Consider the following 13159-nt stretch of genomic DNA (forward strand, 5'->3'; position numbering starts at 1 on the left):
ATGACCGGGTTTCTTGCAGTGATGACAAACATCCTTGGACTTTTCCATGTTTGAAGCCTTTGTCTTGTTCTTCTTCTCGGGTCCGGTTTTCTTTGATGGGGCAGAACGTTTCTTACCCTTTGTACTTGGCCCCTTCTTAGCAGAAGAAGAGGAGCCCACCAAGAGAACCGGTTTATCCTTCTTTAAAGTGGCTTCATAAGTTACAAGCATATTGACCATCTCTTCAAGGGAGGCCTCTATCTTGTTCATATTGAAATTCACCACAAAACCGTCAAACGATGAAGAAAGAGAGAGAAGTAATAAGTCCACATTGAGTTCATGCTCCAATACCAAATCAAGCGTTACCAACTTCTGAATGAGCCAAATCACGCGTACCCCATGATCACGGACAGAAGTCCCTTCACGCATGCGACACGTCATTAACTCTTTTACAGTAGCGAACCTTTCAGCTCTCGATTGAGCCCCAAAAAGTTCTTTGAGTTGTACGTGAATGTCAGCAGCATTCACGGTATCCTCAAATCGCCTCTGGAGTTCATCAGACATCGAAGCTTGCATATAGCATTTGGCCTTGATATCATGGTCCCACCATTTATCAAGTTTGGCCAACTCTTCCGGACTTATATCAGCTGGTTCTTCCTTCGGAGGAGATTTTTCTAACACGTAGAACATCTTCTCCGAGGTCAAGACAATCTTCAACTTACGGAACCATTCCGTATAGTTTGCGCCAGTCAGTTTATTTTGTTCGAGAATAGAGAATAGTGGATTGCGCGAATTCATCTTAATGAAATACTGAAAAGAAACAGACAATAATCAGTGATTGTTTAATTAATTTACTAAGACATAAAATAGGCGAAATTTATTTTATGAATCTCACTCCCACTATTTTAACGATTTTACTACCCTCTAGTGAAAACGGAAAACTGTTTTCCTTAGTGGGAACATGGAGTCCAATTGACAAACTATGGTCCCGAATAATATCAGCCAACCATAATTTTCAAAAGGTAGAGCCCAATTGCTTCCAAAGCAACCTCCACGTTTTTAGCTCATGTCCAATAAGGGCCCAATAATATGACGCCGTTTATTGTGACATGTCAAGATGACCTATCAATATTAAATTGTGATGGACGGTCGCCATGTGAATCCCCAATAATATGAGCAAATCCCATGGGAGTTCCACCCAACTTACAACATGTGTCGATCCAATGTACAGCTTTTCGACGAACGAGCCCCCCCAATAATATGAGCCGGACCGTATCCGCGGGTAGCATCTCATACATTGATCGTTGATGGAAGGTAGGAACATTTAAACAATATTTAAATTCCCTTTTAATCTTGATATCAATTTTAAATCATATTTAAAATGAGGGATTTTAATTTTGAAAATTTGTCTCATCTTTCATTTTATGTATGCTTGCGGGATTCATACAATTTAGTCTAAAACATGCATACATCAATAATATCATATATTATTTAGGATGATCGATTCCATTTCTAATCGACCCGTGGTTGCCAATCACGAGTCTAAGTCCAATCCTAGGTAATATGGAAGTATGCAATGCAATCCTATTACATTGAGCTTCCAATTTACATTTTTTCAATCTTTATTATCTGCTGGGCCCACCTTCGTCTTCAAATCTTCATCTACCACTAAGTATAATGTATTTACAATAAATAACAATGACAAGTAGGGGGTACATTTTAAGGGGTGGGAACGGGCCATAAACCAGGCCCACTTTTATTACATATGACAATTCATATTGGGCCACAAACCAGACCCATTAATAAATCCAACAACAATAAAAACAAATGTAAATTCCCTAACATACACCTACAAAATTGGTCATGGTAATCGATCATCCTTATCCAATAATATTTAATTCAAAATTAATTTATTGGATAACATGCAATGACAATTAAATTAAAAAAGGATAAAATCATATTCCATATATAAAATCTTATTTTACATACAAAATCATATTTTACCTTTTTATCAAATAAAATCATATTTTACATATAAAATCCAATTTTATACATAAAATCATATTTTACTCAATATTTCCATAAGATCATATCTTATCATCAATTGTACCAAAAATAATTAATTTCATAAAATCTGATTTAACGGATAAAATCTATAAATTTTCCAAAAATTCAAATTTATCCAAAAATCAATTTTAAAATTTTCGGACTCGAACAATTCGATCCGACGCCTCGTGGACTAATCAAAAACAATTTTCGATCGGACCAAAAATAGAATTTTAACATATTAAAATTTTAATTAAAAATAAAAATTAATTTTCCCGGGCCGCCCGGGACGATCCCGGGCAGCCCGTCGCTGCCCCTTGGGCAGCGATGGACTCGCTGCCCTTGGGCAGCGACGTTCGCTGCCCCGGGTTTGCCCATCAATTTTAAATTTTTAAAATCCTTTTGTTTCAAAAAACCAAGGCTTAAAAATTTTGTACAATCGATTAATTTAATCGCTTGATCTGGGCAACCTGGCTCTGATACCACTGTTGGAAAACGGTGTTCAGATCAATCAGAATTGATACCCGGTGCAGCGGAAGTTTTAAAATTTTATATGGAACGATTCCATATCATGGGTATCAAAATTTTACGATTAAATTGTGCGTGTAAAAATTAAATAACAATTAAATTTTTACCTTGAATCTCGAAACGAGATTATGGACACCAACAGATAACTCTGCTCTTGTTGTATATCCCAGGAACTGATGGACGAATAATTCTTCAATCAGGTCCACGAACAGAATTCGAATCCCTCTGATAGATTGCACTAGAAAATCTATCAGAAGTTTCTACGAAGAGAATTAACGAATTTGATCCGTTAAACCAGACTGCAAATTCGAAATTCACAGACTGGATTTCAGAGAGAAAAACACAGAGAGGGGGGCGGCCACTCTAGGTCTCAAAACCCTAGTGTTCGAAAATTATGAGACTTGTGTCTAAATTCTGCACTGCAATAACTTATTTATAATATGGGTTGCTAACAGCTTAGGGCCCATTAGTCATAAGTTAAAGCCTGACAAGCAAAGCCTGCATATTCAGAAATTAATATAAAATTCATCGTGACTCAGATTGATAAACCAATTTCACCAATGTGCACAGAAACCATTTCTGCATCTTTTAAAGTCAAGATAAATTTTCTGAATCCGAATTCAGTGATTTCCAAAAATGCACATCCCTATGTCATTTTAGGAAATCTTACTCTTCTACTCTGATATAAGAAGTCATACTTCTTTGTTCATTAAATTTAACTCTTTAAATTTAACTATCTCAACAGGAATTAGAAATCCATTACTTGTGTGACCCTCAATGGTTCAGGGATACAGCTAGCCGTGGGCTCACAACTCCTTGCGACTCGAAACAACAATTTTCGACTTGCCCATCGAATCATGGTAAGAGCGCCTAGCAACATCGCCCCATGATTCCCTAGGTATCACTCATAGTGCCTGCAAGAACCAATAGATTTTGGTTAGCGTACAGTACGGTTCCTTCATCCATATATCCCGATCGAATCAACAACTATTGGTAAATCATGAGTCGTTCGAGATTCGATAACTATGCAATGCATCTTGAAGATCAAATAGTGACATCGCATGTGCTACTAAGAAACCATTTCTTAAAACACATCATGTACTCTGGCCAGAGATTCGTCACACTAATATCTCCTCAGATTGCATAGGATATCCACACTCGCAAGTATGTGGTGAATCCTTGACAACAAAGCATCGACTCCTATATGTGTCGTAACTGTACCCAATCCCGACACCTGATGACCACAATAGAATCGGTAAACGAGTCAAAGTACAGTACTAGCATATAGAGTCTCAATGATGTTTCAAGTAGTAAGGACTAATGGTGTACAACAAAAACCGCGGACTTTATCCACTCGATAAGTGATAACCACTTGGAAAGTCCGGATAGGGTAGTTCGATCATTCATCGTATGAATATCCATTTGCATGCTTTGAACATCTCTATGTTCCATACCAATGAAACGTGGTACTCGGCATCGCAAATGCTATTCTTAATCTCGAGCGATCCTTATCCTTATTAACGGACGGCTCAATCGACTAGGAACTGTTTAGAATATACAGTGACTATAAGATGTGTTTCATGATAGCCATCCCCATGTGCCACCACATCTTACATACACTATAGTATATTCAAGGTCTTCATCTAAACATCTTATAGTATGTCACAACATAATAATATGATAAAAGATAAAGTAAATGCCATTATAAAAGTGTAAATTATATTAAATAAAAGATTGTTTATACATAAAGTCATAAAAGCCCTTAGCCACAAATTGGCTCACCGGGCACCCACTTTTTCAACTTTGATCCGATCTGCTTGTTGTAACATGCCCGCCATATCGGCACTTATGACAAGCTGCTTGAACTCGGTTTGAAGCAACCCAAGGTATTCCCTGAGATGCCTCTGCATTTTCATGATGGAATCTACGTCACTACCTTCCATCTCTTATTAAGAAATCTGCAAGAATATTTTCATGAGATTTAATAATAACAATATCAAAAATAAAATTTTGACATAAAGCTTGCCATCTTAATAACCTAGCCTTCTCGGGTTTAGATTCAATCTTATTCCTTAGTGTTGTGAATTTTCCTCGCAAGCCTACGAGTGTCAAATTTTAGTATAATGAAAGAGAGAGTGTCGATCCCACAGGGAGTAAAATGAAAATATTCAATACTTGTAATTAAAATAGTCTTAATTTTATCTAGAAAATCAAACGTCGAGAATTTTGCAGAATAAATAAAATAAATAAAAAGAAATTATCAAGCTCACACACACACAAATTTCGAGGAATTATCAATCAGAGAAAAATAGTCCAAAGGTTTTGATTTCACTTGGTCTCGACAATATTCAATCCTAATTAATCTATTTTATGAATTTCCTTCGATTAATAACCATGAACACTTAGATTATTCTATTCCCCTCTCCCGAGCAACAAATAGAGTGTATAAACTACAATTCGATTTCAATATCCCTATTAAAAATCTAGATGTAGTGATATGTGTAAAATGATGTTCTTTAAAGGTTCTATTAAAGCTATATACTCTCCCGAGCTATATAAACAATTAACAATGTAGTTCCTATTGATCCTACTCAAAATTCCCTCTCCCGAGCAATGATTCTAAGTAAATATAACAACTCAATTTATGGCCAATAAATTAAGAAGACATTCAATTCTAGAAACACAATTAATCTATAGAAATTCAACTTATTAAAATCAAAGATTCATGAATATGTCTCAACCAAGCTACGTCAACCTCTAGACTAGAAAAGTTTAGTTCATGCTCGAATTCAATAAAAACCAAATAATGTTTAATATCTCAACCATAATTCAACAATCAAAAGAAAATAAAACGAAGAAACAAAGCCGTAGTCTTTCTTCCGTGTCCGGTCGAAAAGTCTTCATCTTCGTTCCAAGCAATCTTCAGTTCTTCAACTCCAAAAACTCACAGAAGTGTTCTCTCGAATATTGTGTGTATTGGCGGCTGATAGATCGTTCCTATGACTCCGAAAAATCCCTTAAATATGACCTAACAATCGTCCAAAATAATACCAAAGATATCCCCAAAGTTTCCATAAACAATCGGACTCTAATATTCCAAACAGACGACGGCGCGGGCGCGCAGGAAACAGGGCGGGCGCGCTCTCAATTCGCAAAACAAACTTTTGAACATTCTTCAACGGCGCGGGCGCACCTAGGGATAGGGCGGGCGCCCCTCCAGCTCGAACTCAGCATTTTTCTTCTCTTTTTCAACTCTTGAATTTCCTTGTAAACTTCCATCTTTTAAGCTTATTTCCACTTGAACACATCGAAGTCCATAACTTCCTACAAACACAAAAACAACAACAATTTCACGCAATATCTACCAATAAATTCCAAAAGTCAAGTAAAACCATATACAAATTAAGTGCACAAAATACACTTATCAATTTCCCCCAAACTTGAACTTTTGTTCGTCTCGAGCAAAACTAACACAAACTCCACTCAATTGCAAGAACAACAACCATCAAGAATGACTATGGATTAATGACCTCAGTATGGAATTCCAAAACAATTTAAATCCAATCATCTCTGCCCTACTAACACTTGAAAAATAAGTTAGTCAGAAAAGTAATTTAACCTCATAAACTCATAAACTCCGCAACTCACGTTTCAAAATACTCTTCTCTTAACTCAATTCAAACATTCACAAATCATGAGGACTTTCATGGTAGAACAGGATCAAATTCAAGGATATATCATCACAACCACACTCAATTGGTTTAATTCAAAGAACGTAGTGTGTGCGTGTTTCGATCAAGAATTCATAATCATTTAAGTTTCAATCAACAGTCCATAGGCTAAATTCTCGCAACCCCTCTCTACTAGTATATTGGGCAACTGTGACTCGGTCAATAGAACTTAATAAGCTTATAATGCAAGGCCTGGCTCATGGCTACAAATGAAGGAAAAGAATTCAAATAAGGAGTAATTCACATTTATGCTCAAATTCTAATGTCAACTCCTTTTCATTCACAACTTCACACTTATTTCCCTTCATTGATTTTTCAAATTTTTTTTTTTTTTTACAACTTTTCTTTTCACAACTTTTTCAACTCTTTTTCTTTTCTACTACCTTCCTCATTTCCATTCATCCACCACACCATTCCATATTCACAAATAAAAACTAGGAGCATATAACAATTTAGCATTCAAATTACTCTCTTAAAGGTAGAAAATAGTGTATAAGCTATTCAGGTAATCAATGTAGGACCTTGAAATAATGACGAATGGGGGGTTTCATCACACGTTTACACGCATGCCATTCGATTTTCAATAAAGCTCAAACAAGGTACTAGGGATAACATATATACTAGGTAGCTTGAAAGGCTCAAACGAATTCAAAAAAATCGCCTAAATCATTCCTAATCACAGTTTTTCCCGTATTTTTCCTCGAGGGGTGTCCGAACTAGTTCTAGACAAGTCTCAATCCACAATTAAATCATACAAATCCCAATCAATGCAGAAAGGAATATTCATCAGCAGTAAACGATGATTTGCACAACAAGTTTCAGACTTCTCGTACCTCTAAGTAATAATATGCGTGTAAGCTCAAATGGAAAACTAAAGATAAACTGATTCAATAAGATTCAAGGCCCAAAAAAAATCCAAACAATGCCTCAATCATTTTTATGTTTGTCTGTCTCAAGATTCAGATTCAAGCAAAATCACAGAATATATAGGAGTTCAATTGTTCACTTGATTCCGTTTATTTCAAAATTTTGTCAGCTAGGCAGGTAGTCATGGACTTCAGTTACAAAACAAGAATTAACATCATTGGCCATCAATCCATTTCATTATGATTTCTCAACATCATTCACCAAAAAACCACAACTACATAAATTTCTCAAATTTTTCTCAAATTCAGCCACACACCAGCACAACACAACTCCTAAGAACCAAACAACTAAAATAAAAACAAAACAAAAGCAAAAGCAACTAAACAAAAACAATAAAAGTCAGAACTGACACAACTCCCCCAAACTTAGTACATTCATTGTCCTCAAGGAATTAAAACAAGAAAGCATAAAGGATATGTACCACAAACGACGACCATCAGTGGTCGTCGCCATCATCAGCGGCATCATCATGGGACAGACCAGAAGGGCCAAAAGTGGGCGGCCACTGTGGATACAGAGGAAATGGATGAGTCGAACTAGCAGCCTATGGAAACTGATGTCTCAAAGCATCTGTAAAATCCATCATGTAGTCCATAAAGACACCAGTAGTCTGCTGAAATGTCCGAAAATATTGACGGTGCGCTCACAATTCATCCTCCAGAATAGCAACACGATCGGGCGCAACAGGGGGTGCTTGAGGTTGGGGTGCAGGGCCGCTTCGTGCAGCTGCTCGCTCATTAAAATCTCGCCTCTCAGCGCGAGTTCGGTGCTCAGAAGCCGGTATCATGCGAAAAGGAGTATGACAAGCAATAGGAGCAGTAGCTTTCAACAATTCTTCATTCTGGCCCCACTCAACTCCAGCCGCTTCACAAAGATCAGTGATAAGTGCGGGCAAAGCAAACCTGCCAGTCGTCTTACCTGCCGCCACACCCTAAATAGTTGCTTGACAAATCTGTCCCAAGTCGATTGCTTTGCCCTCCAAAATACAATAAACAAGAATCGCTCGTTCTCGTGTCACCTCATGCTCGTGGTCAGTCGGTTTAAGACTAGCACACACAAAGTTATAGCACAGCTTAGCATCAGGAATTAGCTCGGTCTTCTTCAACTTAGAAGGCTGATGATCACGACCCATGCGCCATTCCGCACCCGGAACACAAATACGGCTCAGAATCGCCGCGTAATCCACTTCATTCGCTCGGTACTCCGCATACTCATCGTGAAATACTGGTGGAAGGTTGTACAGGGTGTTAATAGTGTGAGCATCAAAAGGCACCAGCTGGCCTCGGACAAGCACTTTCAACTGCATGTGCTTTACTTTCAAGTTCGCATAAAATTCACGAATGACTAGGACGACTGCATCCTGAGGTGGCTTAACAAAATTTAACCATTGACGCCCATTCACAGCCCTACCAATTGTATGCAAAAACTCATCGGTCCCAAATCCCAATGTCGTGTCAAACCCACGCTCCGGTAATATCGTTTTTCCTAGACAATTTTGATAATGCTGTTCGGCACTCTCATTCCAGAAACGCTGCGGCTCAGGCTCCGGATTAGCATGAGAAGAGGATGCAACAGATTTTTGTTTCTTCTTTGGTGCCATGAATCAAACACGTAGTGTGCACCACAAGTCACGCACAAATAACCAATTTACCATAATCACAACTTCTCCAAACTTAAATTTAATCCACAATCCACACACAACAACAACCGCTTCCGCAAAAATCCAATAGAATTCACACTTCAAAGATCGATTAATCAATTAAGACTTCAAGACCCACGAATCGCACGAGTAGAATTTTGAAATACTCACCACCCAAAACACTTGTAGAAGTACCAAAAGAATGACTTACTCCAGATGAGTCCGAGAAGAGTAGATAATCAAAAGCTTCCCAAATGTACATTCCTCCAAAAATTAAATGAGGCGTGCCCTGGATAAAAGTGGTTCGACCGTCCCGCTTCAAATAGATGATGAAAGAAATTAGATTATGGGGGGTGGAGATAAAGAGGTAGATGAGCCGATTAAAACAATAGAAGAGGGGAAAAAATCGTGAGGAAGAAGGTGGACAAGAAATTAGGGAAAAAATTTGGGAGAAAGGAAATAAAAGAGTAGGTTATATGGAATAAATCGGTGTCGGGGCGGGCGCGCGTATGGTAAGGGCGGGCGCACCTTCGATTCGTTTGGTGAATTTTGTATTAGCAGGGGCGGGGCGGGCGCGCGAGTGGTAAGGGCGGGCGCGCCTGCATCTCGAAAAAGTTTTCAAAAAAATATGGTACAGGGACGGCGCGGGCGCGCTGAAGAAGGGGAGGGCGCGCCTTGAGCTCGAAAAAATTCACAAAATCATTGCAGGAGCGGCGCGGGCGCGCCTAAGATCAGAGCGGGCGCCCCTCAATCTCGAGAAAAGTTGATTGGATTGAATACGTGACTGCGCGGGCGCGCCTGTAGGTGGGGCGGGCGCGCCTTCGACTCGAGATTGGCATCCAAAATACTGAAAAAATCAAAGAAAAAAACAAATTACTTTCAAAACAACAAAATTAACAGTAAAAACTAAAAAAACAAAATTAAAACGAGAAAGCAAAGACAAAAACTAAAAAAAATTTGGGTTGCCTCCCAAAAAGCGCTTGGTTTAAAGTCATCAGCCCGACGTGCACCAGTCTTTAGTTGGGATCATCAAGCAATGTACTGGATGCGGGTAGTACTTCATTGCCAAAGTAGTGCTTGACTCTCTGCCCATTAACCTTGAAAGTTCTTCCATCTGTACACCGCAATTCAATGGCACCATGTGGATAAACTGTCTCTATGAGAAACGGCCCTGACCATCGCGATTTCAACTTCCCTGGAAATAATTTCAATCGAGAGTTAAATAGCAAAACTCTCTGACCCTTTTCAAATTCCCTATGCACAATAACTTTATCATGCCACTTCTTTGTTTTCTCTTTGTAGATTTTGGCATTCTCATATGCTTTACTTCGGAATTCATCCAATTCATTCAACTGTAGTTTCCGCAATGCTCCGGATGCTTCGAGATCCATGTTTAGCTTCTTGATAGCGCAAAACGCCTTGTGCTCCAATTCCAACGGTAAATGACATGCCTTACCAAAAACCAGCCTGTAGGGAGACATCCCAATGGGTGTTTTGAATGCAGTGTGGTAGGCCCAAATGGCGTCATCTAGCTTGATTGCCCAATCTTTCCGATTTGTCTTAACCATTTTCTCCAAGATTTGCTTGATTTCCCGGTTAGAGATCTCCGCCTGGCCATTGGTTTGAGGATGGTATGCACACGCCACCTTATGCCTGACACCATACTTCGTGAGCAAGGTATTAAAAATCTTATTGAAAAAATGCGTACCTTCATCACTGATTATTGCTCATGGAGTTCCAAACCGCGTGAAGATATTCTTTTGCAAAAATTTAACTACAACACGAGCGTCATTAGTCGAGGTGGCAATGGCTTCCACCCATTTCGAAACGTAATCAACTGCTAACAAAATATAAGTGTACCCAAAAGAAGGGGGAAAGGGACCCATAAAATCAATACCCCACACATCAAATAATTCTACTTCTAAAATATTTGTGAGGGGTAATTCATGCCTTCTTGAAATATTTCCCGTTCTTTGACACTTATCACATGATTTCACCAAGGTATAACTATCTTTAAACAACGTAGGCCAATAAAAACCAGATTGTAATACCTTAGCAGCAGTTCGGGTGGGTCCAAAATGTCCTCCATAGGGGGAGGAATGACATTGTTCCAAAATTTCATTTGCCTCTTGCCCCGCCACACATCTCCGAATCACTTGATCGGCACAACATTTGAAAACATAAGGATCATCCCACAAATAGAACTTAATGTCATGGAAAAACTTCTTCTTTTGATGTCTATTCAACTCTGGAGGCATAGCACCACAAGACAAGAAATTTGCAATATCAGCAAACCATGGAATAAAGGAACTTACCTCAAAGATTTGTTCATCCGAAAACAATTCCTTTATTCTCTCCTCCTCCTTCACGTCTTCTAGCTCCAATCTTGACAAGTGATTAGCAACTTGATTTTCGCTACCCTTCTTGTCCTTGATCTCAAAATCAAACTCTTGTAAAAGTAGAATCCACCTTATCAAGCATGGCTTGACATCCTTTTTGGCAAACAAGTAGCGAATTGCTGCATGGTCAGTATAAACAACTACTTTAGTACCAATTAAATATGGACGAAATTTATCAAAAGAAAAAACTACTGCAAGCATCTCTTTTTCGGTGGTAGTGTAGTTTTGCTGTGCGGCATCCATGGTGCGACTGGCGTAATATATAGCTCTGAAAATCTTATCTCTCCTTTGGCCTAATACCGCGCCCACTGCATAGTCACTAGCATCGCACATAAGCTCAAAGGGCTCCTTCCAATCTGGCACAATCATGATGGGTGCTGTGGTCAATGCCGTCTTGATCTTTTCAAAGGCCTGCAAACAATCATCATAAAAAATGAATGTAGAATCTTTTTCAAGTAAATTACACAGGGGTTTTGTGATTTTAGAAAAATCCTTGATGAAACGCCGATAAAACCCTGCATGGCCTAAAAAACTTCTGATGCCCTTGATATTCTTCGGAGGTGGAAGCTTCTCTATTGCAACCACTTTGGCTCGATCCACCTCTAATCCATTGGATGATACTTTATGTCCAAGGACAATGCCCTCTTGAACCATGAAGTGACATTTTTCCCAGTTAAGAACTAAATTATTTTCTTGGCACCTCTGCAAAACAAGAGACAGATTATGCAAGCAATGATCAAAAGAGGAACCAAATACTGAAAAGTCATCCATAAACACTTCCATCACGTCCTCCACCATATCTGCAAAAATCGTCATCATACACCGCTGAAAAGTTGCAGGTGCATTACACAGTCCAAACGGCATCCTCCTGAAAGAAAACGTGCCATAGGGACACGTAAAAGTAGTCTTCTCTTGATCTTCCGGTGCTATAGCAATTTGATTATAGCCTGAATAATCATATAAGAAACAGTAATAGCAATAACCAGCAAGTCTATCAAGCATTTGATCAATGAAAGGAAGTGAAAAATGATCTTTACGAGTAGCTTTATTCAACTTCCTATAATCTATACAAACTCGCCAGCCAGTTACTGTACGTGTGGAGATTAACTCATTATTCTCGTTCTTAACCACAGTAATCCCACCCTTCTTAGGCACCACTTGAACAGGAGATACCCAACTACTGTCAGAAATAGCATAAATCACTCCCGCATTCAACAGCTTTAAAACTTCTTTTTTAACTACCTCTTTCATGGCGGGATTCAACCTTCTCTGATGATCAACATAAGGAGTATACGACTCTTCCATCAAAATTTTATGCATGCAAATTGTTGGACTAATACCCTTAATGTCAGAAATTGACCATCCTAGAGCGGTTTTAAAATTTCTCAGAACTCTCAACAACTTATCTTTCTCTACAGCAGACAAATGAGCAGATATAATAACAGGACAAGTAGAATTTTCACCAAGAAATTCATAACATAGGTGCGCAGGCAATGCTATGAGATCATGAGTTTCAGAGGATACCTCTGGTGCATTATTTTCCAATGTTTCAGATTCCTTAGAACTCACCATTTTTTCTTTCGGAGCGCTGTCTAGGAATAATTTTTGTTCATGTAACTCCCAATCCTCTTCCTTATCAACCACCTCATCTGCCACCAAACGTCGTTCGAGCGGATCAGTACTTCCTGCACATGAAAAAGAGTTATGAGAATCAATAATTTCAATTCTCTTACATTTACTTACCTCATTTGGGCCCCTCATGGTGTGATAAATATTAAAAATCACCGCTTCACCACCAACTCGAAGTGTGAGTTCTCCTTTGTGGATATCGATCAATGCGCGTGCAGTAGCTAGAAAAGGTCTCCCAAAAATCAAGGGAGTTTCTTCATCTTCATCCATGTCCAAAATCA

Source organism: Henckelia pumila, chromosome 1, assembly GCF_033568475.1.
Source record: "Henckelia pumila isolate YLH828 chromosome 1, ASM3356847v2, whole genome shotgun sequence".
NCBI lineage: Eukaryota > Viridiplantae > Streptophyta > Magnoliopsida > Lamiales > Gesneriaceae > Henckelia > Henckelia pumila.